We start from the raw sequence: 11,069 nt of genomic DNA on the forward strand, positions 1-11,069 counted from the left end.
AGGTATGATGACTTGTTGCATATAGGCTACAGTGTTGAGGTCCTGCAGTGGTGTAGCCATCTAGCACTGCGTGCCATACTAAAGGCCATAATCAATACACTGTCATTTATAAACAATGGTACATGGTATGGTACATATGTCAACCCCAGGATGAATTGTAATAATGTTGGTGATCCCTCAATGTTTCATCTAGCGCCATCATCTGGCCTAAATTTAAATTTGTACAATACTTTAGCTTAATGTCTAAATACTAAATAAAAACTAATAACGCTCCCATCACGCTCAGCTGTACTTTGCTAACACATGCACATGGTATATATGTGCTTAACATCAGCATATTAGCATTGACATGGTGAGCATGTTAGCATGCTGATGTTATTATTCACCTCAAAGCGCAGCCTCACAGTTAGCATGGCTGTAGGCTCACATTGAGGTTCAGTGAGATGAGGTTCAGTTGCCTAACCGTGATCATAATTTATTTTTTCATAATGTTAGCATTCCAACATGCTAAACTAAAACAGTGAACATGGTAAACATTATAACTTGTGTAAATCTGATGGGACCACAGGGCTAGACATCTTTGCATTCATCCATCCATCGATACATACATTAATCCATGCGCAATGAAATCTGATTGAGACAGATGACTGACCCGTGCTCTTCACATATATAAACACAACGCCATTTGGCTGACCTTAGCACTAGCCAACTGTGACACTCAGTAATACTGTTCTCATTTTCAGCCTTCCCCACTGTACTCCCCGTTATATCATGGTGTTATTAGTTTAATTTCATTCTTAAAATAGCAGATGACCCCTTTTTGTCACAGTAGGTATCATATTTTAGAGCAAATCTCTCTGTGAGTAATGATAATCCAGTGTTTGATAATTACAGTGGGTTTAAAGCTCATTTTAACACCTGCAGTCACTGTTCAGGTCAACTGATAAAACACACCCGGGTGACACCAAACAATAATCACACAGCTTATGTGTGTGTTTGAAGAACACGTACAGTGAGAGAAACATAATCACAAACATAAAACCTAATATCTCCCGGGTGTGTTTGTGTGTACAGTATGAGTGTGTACAAATTTGGCAAAGAGGACGAAGCCTGGGTGGAGCTGAGGAGGGAGAACAAGGAGGGAGAGTTCTGCTACCCGACCCGGGCAATTTGTTTACATAAAGCTTGGTGTCAGGGTTCAGGTTTGGTTACTTTCAAATGTAGTTTATTTACATTTATTTTCTCTCCTGTGTCAGTGTAGGCTATATCATATGCTGAGCAGTGAGAGAAACAAGAGTGTAGCAGATAGAGTGAAGCAGATAGAGTGAAGCCAGGGCGTTTCATTAGCCCGGCGAGCAAATGTTCAGTAATGGATAAAAATACAACTTCAGCTCTCAGGTCGGGTTCGGGTCTCAAGTTTGACAGTTCCAGTTGGGTTCAGTCGGGTCGGGTACGGGCCGGGTCAATGTCTCAGCAGGTGCCAAACCCTATGAGGAGTCACCACAGCTGAGTGTGATAGGCTGAGACACTTGTCAATCAAAGAAACGTACCTCTAACTGCAGTGTTCCTAGCATGCTGGTCTTCAAAGACTAGCAGACTACCAGCATAACATAGTCCTCAATCACAAAGAGAACATCCTACTCAAAAGATGGTAGCTTTGAAAATACTGGAATGATTGATTTGATTAGATTGGAGGGGACATTGTAGAGTGTGGAGAGGAGGAATGATTACTGCAACTGAAAGTACTCACCAACGCCCGTATTATTAGAGTAGCTTTCAGTGCTGAGGATGAAGCCATTTAAGGTGAAATCGTGACTGAAAGTTGTCACTGCGTAGCCTACAAGAAGCCAAGAAAAACTTAAAATAAAAATTCCAAACTTATCACAGACATGGCTCATTATTTTCTGGCTTTATTTCAAAATAAAATACAGAAATTTATCAGTGTTTAGAATTAAAAATAAAAAAAAATCTGACCAAAAACTCAGTTACACTAAAATCTGGAAGAAAATCATATTTTAATGATTTACAGGGCAAACTCTGTAGTTTAACTGTTCTTTCTTAGTTTTTAATTACTTTGAGGGATTCTTGTGCAAAATAAGCAGCTTATTTGCATTTTATCACATTTTCTCTTCACTGTTTAATGAAGCTAATTCTGAGAAGGGCCACATTTAGACTGTGGTAAACTGCAGTAGGAATCACACACTTTTGGATGTGTTGGGACATAAAATCCAAGTGAAAAATCAGATTAAAACCATTCAGGTGTCAGTATTTTACAGCAAAAGGAGAAAATAATGATATTTAGACTCAGATTAGGTAACGTGGCAAAATGGGGGGAACTCAATGTGATGTTTTATCACAACATTGCTGATCACAACTGTTAATGGAATATAACATTATCTGATAGCTGGTTCAATAAATAAACAAACACCCACATCAGTCTTTATAAATTACCTTTGTCATGTCTATTTGCAATTTAATATATTTTATTGTTTATGTGGAAACAGCAACGCCCACTAAGATTTAAATAGTGTATGACAGCACTGCAAAGGCACTATAAGGTGTGTTTGCCATCTTTTTGAGTTTATTTTGTTCTAGATACAGTATATTTTTTGAAGCTTTTTTCTGCATTCTGCCAGTAAATGTGCAGGTTTTTATGTCTTTGTGGAGCTATACTGACCAATGACCTCAGGCAGTACATTTGCATTCAATCATCTGCATTTCGTTTCAAACTATCTGTGAAAGCACATCCTTTCTAAATGCTGTATAAAATGAATCCATCACCACAGTATTTATTTGGCTGCAAACATGTATTTGATTATGAAAACAAAAATCACCACATGCTACATTAAAGCACATCTTTCAAAACATGATTTCAGTGGCATCCGGGGTTAGGGTTATCTGCCATAAAATGAAAGGATGACATGTTGTCTGTCAGAAGGTCTGGTTGGCTGAAGGGCTGAGATGGGAACATTACACTGGAGCCACGGAAGGTCACTGTGTGTTAGATATGAGTGATATGTATAATCTACTGCATGCCATGCTCTCTCCTCCCACACTGAATTTCCATTCATCACAGTTAATCAAATGTGGTGGTACTTTTTTTTTTTTACTGTCATCCCTCTGCGAGGGAAGGAACGCTCAGGGCCGTGATCCATATTAGTGTGTGAAGGCTACCCTCTTTATTATGAAAGCTGTGATTCTTTTTAGAAATGAACAAAGGAATGTATACACAAGCCTAAACTGAAGTGTATGGCTGGAGTTATACATGTAGCCGAGTGGTAGATTTGTTATCTCCACCAGGTGTAAGAATGGAGGGGATGATGCGTTTGGTTGTGTATGCGTGTGTGTGTGTATCTATCTCGACTAATCTCGCATACTACTGGACCCATCAGCCTAATATTTTTTGTGCACATTTATGACTCTTTGCTCAAGGACCTCTCATGTTTGCAGTGATGCACAATTTCTGAAAAACCTATTTTAGACTGTGGGGCAGAAGCACCACACCTCGCTGATTTTAATAGTTTTAGTCTCATATGTGTGCAATAAAAGTCCAAGAAGCCTGCGTGTTATTATTAAATCTGTATACTTTTGTTCAGAAGTGCTGCATTAAATATAGATGTTACTCTGCCAAAAAGAATCTTGGTCTTTCTTCCTTTTTTTGCGCGGACTATCCTGGAGATTTTCATGGTGGTCATGTAAAGTAGTAGGTAAAAATACACATATCTTGTTAAAATACACATGTGTAAATACTTTTAAGAAGCTGTTTGTCAATATTTTAGCTGGATGGTTTGATTTAGTATTGTATTTCTGTACTGCACTGTTCTGGAAGTAAATTCTGCTCTGTACATGCTGTCATACATAATGGATCCCTGAGGAGACACTGAGTTATTTCAGCAAAGAACAGAAGTTGACACAGAATGGAAAAAAGGTGACAAGCCTTTTACGTGTTTCCAGTTTACACTAATTATGCCAAATTACACACATGTAATATTTTAACTCAATATTAATGCACCACAGTTGATATCCAGACACTTCAGAGACTTATGTACACATTGTATTGGATTTAATATTCCATTCACATTAACTATCTCTGCTTTCAGAATACAAGAGAACCACAACCAAGTAACTCCCAGAATTTAATGAAACCTTCAATAGATTCAAGCCCTTTGAGTACTAAATACCTTATTAATTATGCAAAAAAAAGGGGGAATCTTCCTGCTTGTCTCTCGATATTCTCACCCATATTTTTCTAGTATTAAAAAAAACATCCATTGATGCAAAGAAAGTCTCTATGAGTATTGGAAATGTATGCTGCGTGGTCTGATTGCCAAGTGAGATGTTAAAACTCTAATCATGACGAAGGCAATAGCTGTTAAATTAGGCTGATGGTCTAATTTCACCCGTGGCGAGCCTGTTGGGGATGTACAGCCTCCAGAGTCTGAGCTGAGGAATGATATTAAAGTCAGATTTAATTAAAAACAAAACTTGAAAATGTATGTACGGAGCTATCGTTTCAGGCAACAGTATGATTGATTACCTGTAAATCAAAGAGTGGGGTCAGTTGAGTAACTTTTTTTTGTGAGTCACATACTTTTGACTGCAAAAACTCAAGCAACAGTAAAAAAATATTCATGGAGAAGAATAGGTTCTTTTAGAATGCTAAACATGTATGTGTTAATCATGTAAGCAGGACTAAAATGCTGTGGCTGTTTGAACAGAAGTGATTCATTATCCTGTTGTTACTGTTAATCGAAACAACTACGTATCAACAATTTTTCTACTTTCAGATCAGTTGAAGGATTACATGCCTGAGAAAATCTTCCAATAACCCATTCAGACCGACATGGTGATGTGGATCAAACCTGCATTAGGGCTCCATCTAAATGAGACAGTGTGAGTCAGCCAGAGAAGGATCCAACTGTGGACCTCACGTCTGCGAGCCAATGGGAAGAGAGTAGGGTCCCCATACGCGAGATGCGTCACTTCTGTTTGCAGTATTTTTAATCCTTTTCTATTTTACCAGATTTAAAAATGGACGCGTCTCTCTGCCTTTAAGACTTTAAGTAGTGTTAATGTGATGTTTTCTGTCAGGTAAAAAACTAGCTAAATATTATTTCTTGTGGTGTGTTCGGTGTGAAAGAATACAATGCTAAATTACCAACAAAATACAACCAGGTTTACGTTACATAAAGAGCAGGTTATGTTAGCCTGTTGAAGAATCTAACATTTGTGCTAGTCCTATAAACCATGTGAAACAGAGTGTAATATAATCTAGCCTCTGGAATAATTCCATAAACCTCTCTTGTGTTGTCAGTATCAGTGTGTGAATTAGAAATTGACGGTCATCCAGAAAAAAAGTTGAACCTGGCTCAAGTTGAACGTCATCTGGCATGGCGCTGCATTGGTCAATCAAATAAGTGCTAGCGTGCTTTCCCTATAGATGACTTTGTAACTTGAATGACATATATCTTCTGTTAACCTCATGATCATCACAACAAATGATACAACTCAAGATTTTTAAGATCCTTGCTCATTACAAACCGCTGTGAAGTGTTTGGGTATCTGATAAGCCTTCAAACACCTGGATCTTTATTCTAACTGGATTTCCTGGGTCGCATTTCATTCTTACTGGTCCCTGAAGCAACATGCCCAGTCGTGTTATGAAGGAATCCCTTCACAGCCAGCATGGACCATTAATGTGTTAATTTCGCATTCCAAGATGGCACCTCATTCATTACCGTGAAAGCTGCTCACTACTCACATGCACTGGAAAAGTATCCGCAGACTTAATTACGCTTCTGCGTCTTGGGGCCCATAGAGCATGTGCACCAGAGTCCTTATCTCTCTGAGCCGGTTGCGAACACATGCGTTACAGACTTTCTCTGGCTGAGATTACTGACTTCCTGTTGGTTCCCTGCACATATGAACGGGATAAAATGATTTAATCATATGGCTCTTCTAGACTTTCCTAATTTTCTTGGACATTCTGATAATACAAAGAGTCATTTTGGGGTGTTTGTGATGCTGATGCAAAAACAAAATTTCTCCTTTCAGATTCTGATTCTTCTGCCTCTCCTTTTCTTTCTTTGTTGTTCTCTCTTTCCTCTTCTTTCTTCTTCACCCTCCTTGTGTGCAATGAGAGCTCCATTCATCTGAAGAGCTTTGATAACAGTTGTTTCTTGGACTAAATGAAGTGTTTCAAACCCCTGTGACCTCTAAACACACACACACACACACACACACACACACACACACACACACACACACACACACACACACACACACACACACACACACAGAACCTAAAGCCAGCCGTGTCCTGTGATGCCAGGTCTCTGCTGCAGTGAGATAGTACTCGGTGTCTAACTGTCAGCCTCTGATGGATGACAGCACACATGTAACCTGGAACGTTACACCAGAAAATCCATAATGCCAAGGCATTGTAAACAATGGTTAATTAAAGCTTGCTGTCAATTATTCCAAACAAGACTGCTGATGTAATAAAGCTGTGTGTGTGGTCTTATCTTCTTACTAATCACATATGCTTTATTTTCGAAGTTCAAAAAGGGTCTAAGGAGTGGGCTTGTTTAGGCAAATTGCTGTTTAATAAAATATATTAATCCAAATACTGGACCAATGTCAGTGTTTTTAAAATGTATGCCTTAAAGGTCCAGTGTGTAACATTTAGGAGGTGCTATCGGCAGAAATGGAATATAATATTTACAAGTTTTCATTAGTGTACAGTCGCCTGAAAATAAGAATCGAATTGTGTTCTCGTTACCTTAGGATAAGCCGTTTATATCTACAGAGGGAGCGGGTCCCATTCCACAGAGCCCGCCATGTTGCACCCTCATGTTTCTACAGTAGCCCATAGCGGACAAACCAAATACTGGTTCTAGATAGGGCCTTTTGTGTTTTTCACAAGTTTCGCAGCCACTGTAATTTCTCCTCCACGCTTGGAAGGGGAGGGTGAGGTGAGCGGTATTCACATGGTTGCAAACTGCAATTTCACCACTAGATACCACTAAATCCTACACACTGGACCTTTAAATGTGGTTTTGAAAACAAAGACACTTCTTAACTGTCGGCTAGCGTCTGTGTGCTCAATACAGCTCCATATATTCTGTTTCGCCATAAACACCGGTTTCTTTCTGAGTTGACCAAGTGGACGATGGCGTGTCCATATGCACTGCACTGCAGGACTGCTCTGGGGATTCCTAGCAAAACAGATGACGTCAAACTGTTATGATTATCTTCCATTCTCGTTATTTGTTTTTTACCACCAAGCACCATGTTACCATAATAACTACAGTGACAGAACCAGAGTGGTAAAAACATTTGACTTTTTTCCTGCGAGGCCTAAAGCACACGATCAAACGATCAAAAAGCAGATCACAGGTTGCTTCTCAGTCAATGTAGCAGTAAAGAGTAAGTCTTCTCACATGTATGAACCTTAACTGTTTGACTGATTGCAGCCTCTGACTGAGGACAAGCAGAGACAGCAGCTTTTCTTTTTCTTCTCTTTGTGATATGTGCCTCTTGCGTCTCGCCCTTTTCCTTATTAACCTGCGGTTTTGTTTGCCTTCTCAATAAAGACTGATTCATCTGGACTCCCCGAAGACACGATAAACCCTCTAATCTTCCAGCTTCCTCTGTCCACTTCTCACTTCTCTCTGTCTCACTTTCATGCAAGATTCATGCAATTTAGACACCCCATGCAGATTCAATTTAAAATCCAGTGTCTGTAGTCATAGTGACAGGCCCATACGTATACACCAACCACAGGCTTTAGAAATGATTCAGTCCTCTTCACTGTTTCACTTTTGATATTTTATTTTGTTTACAAAATTTGTTGTATTTAAAATGTGGTTGTGTTGTAGATTTAAAATCATTTACGTGGGATGTATTTATGATTGTTTATTCTGTATTTTGCAGAACTAACACTGGCAGCAATACCGATTAGGCTCTTCTTAGATCTGGTGCCATTAGCTTTTCAAACCTGAATTTCTGCCATTTTCTGCCTTTGTTCCTCGCAGATTCTCTGATCCTCTGTCATCTTGGTGAACTGTGATCTCCAGGTCTCTCCACAGATGTTCAATCAGCATCGGCTGGACCGAAGAAAGATAAAGATTGGTCTGAGGCCACTTCAGCGTTATCTTGGTTTCAGATTATTGTTTTAATCTTCATCCCAGCCTCAGATCACGTGTGATTGGAGCAGGTTTTCCTCACAAACCTCTCCGGTCTCCTTCTCCCTGCCGCTGAGAGGCATCACCGCAGCGTGATGCTGCTACAACCATATGGATGGTGTCAGCCAGGTGATGAGTGGAACCTAATATTTTTCACACAGAGCACTTGGCATTCAAGCCAAAGGGTTACATTTTTTCTCGTCCTCTCTGTCCTTTCAGTGTCACCTGGCAAACTCCTGGCAGGCTTCCACTTAACTTTACTTATTAGTGGTTTCTGTTTAGATACTCCCATAAAGGCCTGATTGATGGGAGTGTGTGGCAGTAACACAAGAAAATGTGGATAAAAGGGTCTGGTACATATCTGATTTTGATTTCTCCTTTAATTGTTGTAGCCTAAAATCTAACATTAAAACTCTTTTATTTCTCAGTTAGTTTCATTATTCTGTCAGTTGTGAGTACTTTTTACAGCTGCTTAAAACTTAACATGTACGTGGACTTGTGACTAGCCACAAGCTCAGCTGTTGGATTCTATTTTCTGTAAATGTTATGTCCCATAGTAATGGTCTAAATATGTGTATAATCATGCAATCAAGTCAGTAATCCTCATAAAATTCCCAGAAATATGACCCAGGACAGGGATCAGCAATCAGGTTCAATTGCTTTCCAGGTACAGTGGAAACACAGGCAGGTAAGTATTTTCAGTATGTTTCATTTTTTACTTTATTTATTTCTTTTAATTGATTCATATGCAGATCACATTTATTGGAATTTACATGAGCCTTGTATGTATTTAATTTTTTTATCTACAGTAGATTTGTGAAAAATCATGTAAACGTTTTTATGTAAACAAGAGAGTGACAACTTAACCAGATATTTTTGCCGGAGGGCCAGATTTGGCCCACAAGCCACTGTTTGGCGACCACTGACCTAGGACATAAGCTTTGGTAGCTACGGCCCAGCTCACATTAGAAAAGAGATTACACTAATCTTTAGAGAGAAGATCTTTACACCATTTAATGCTGGGTTTAATATCAGGTAGGAATGAATATAAATATCTAAATACCTAATGGATCCCTAAATCTCCCAATGCAATCTGTTCGCTGTTAAGTTAAGAGAGCATCTACTAATTACTTATATTGAACATTTAGAGAACATCTTCGCAGAGTTGTGGGTCAGTTAGATTTTGAAATCTGATTACTTTAGACATGACTTGATAAAACAAAGACTTGCAACTAACTAAACTTTGAGACTTTAGTACTATTAATAATATAATGTTATAAAAGAAGGCAGCCAACAGACATCAGATGAAACCTCAGAACATCACATTTGGATATGAAAACGATGCTGTGATGAACAACAAAAGGCAGCTACGGCTTACACTAATGTTACCTACAAACTTGCATGTCATAGTTCATTTTACGAACTTGAAATCAATGAGCCCTGACCACAGTGCATCGAAGATTTGGTCACCTAAATGTTTAAAATCAATATAAAATGGGCCATGATAATGTTAGCTATCTGTCAGAGATGTGTGACCAGCAGTAAAGTTAGCCTAACTTTGCCTTGGGACTCTATAGCCAAGATGTAAGACTTACTTGTGACTTGCAAAACTAAATTAAACAACATAAATAAAGTTCATGAAGTTACAGCAAAGACAAGAAGTGTTACAACTTCACCCCTTCTCTCAGGCAGTATTAATGGGTGTTATCTCTCCCAATGAGGACATAATTAAACTCTACAGCAACCCAAAAGCAAAGAGAATGCAGAGATAAATAGGAAACACGGCAAAGAGGAGATAACGTTGTGCTACTTGGAAAGAGTTGTGTGTTTAAGTGATAGATTGCACTGTGGTTGCAAGTGATTATCCAGCCATCCCACTGAGCATGATAAATACCTATAAACCCCTCCGTCAATCTCTTGGAAGGGATTCGATGGAATGGGGAAGCATTAAAAGATGAACGGTCCGTTTCTGAGGATTTGGACAAATAAGGACATTGTTATGGGGCACTGGGAAGTTGGAAAACATATACAGCAAACACAATTACAGCATACAGTATCTGCATTGGAATTTAACATTGAGAGGAGGCAGATGAGAAAGTGAGAGGAAGCACACGAAGAAGAGGAAAGAGAACAATAAAGGAAAAGCAGAGGAAGAGGAGATAAAAAGGAGAGACTAATAAAGGAGAAAGGTGGATGATAATTTTAGGAGATGAGAGGAGGGAACAGAGAAGAAGAGAGGATGATAGCTACAGTAAGAAGGAAAGAGGGGAAGAAAGGGAGAAAATAGAGGGACAGATGCCATCAGTCAGTCAAGCCAAACATTTCATGACAGATAAACTTGCAAAGCTAAAGTCCTATAGACTTGTTTAAGTCTCATACAAGTCACTTCTTGTCTTTTCTGTCTTGGGTGTTATTTCCAGTGTGCTGAAGAGTAAATGTCAGCTATTCATTTCTTTTATCTTCAGTCTAATTTAGCTGTCACTCTGTGAAGATCAACTTCTCTCCCTCTATTTCTGTCTCTGTCTCTTCTAAAAGGCATCGAGCTTCACCCGCTAAACTGTGGGAATTAGAGATAAAGACAGGTTGGTCAAATACATACATATGTGTGTAATCACCAACATTGTCTCCTAATTTAAGTTTATTTTCTACTAATTTGCGACTGCAAAAATGTTGCGATAGAAAATGTCTGCTGCCCAGATTACTGTTTATACTGGTAAGGAAAGATTTCTAATCTTGAATGAGACCACAGAAATAATTAAGAAAAAGTTATTGTTATGTTCCAGCTCATTAGGGCATAAATAACCCAGTTTCATGATTTCTTTTCAAAACACGACTTTTATTTTTCACTTTACAGTTTGCACCTCCAGGGATACGTTATCCATT

The sequence above is a fragment of the Siniperca chuatsi genome, linkage group LG8, assembly GCF_020085105.1.
Source record: "Siniperca chuatsi isolate FFG_IHB_CAS linkage group LG8, ASM2008510v1, whole genome shotgun sequence".
Taxonomy (NCBI): domain Eukaryota; kingdom Metazoa; phylum Chordata; class Actinopteri; order Centrarchiformes; family Sinipercidae; genus Siniperca; species Siniperca chuatsi.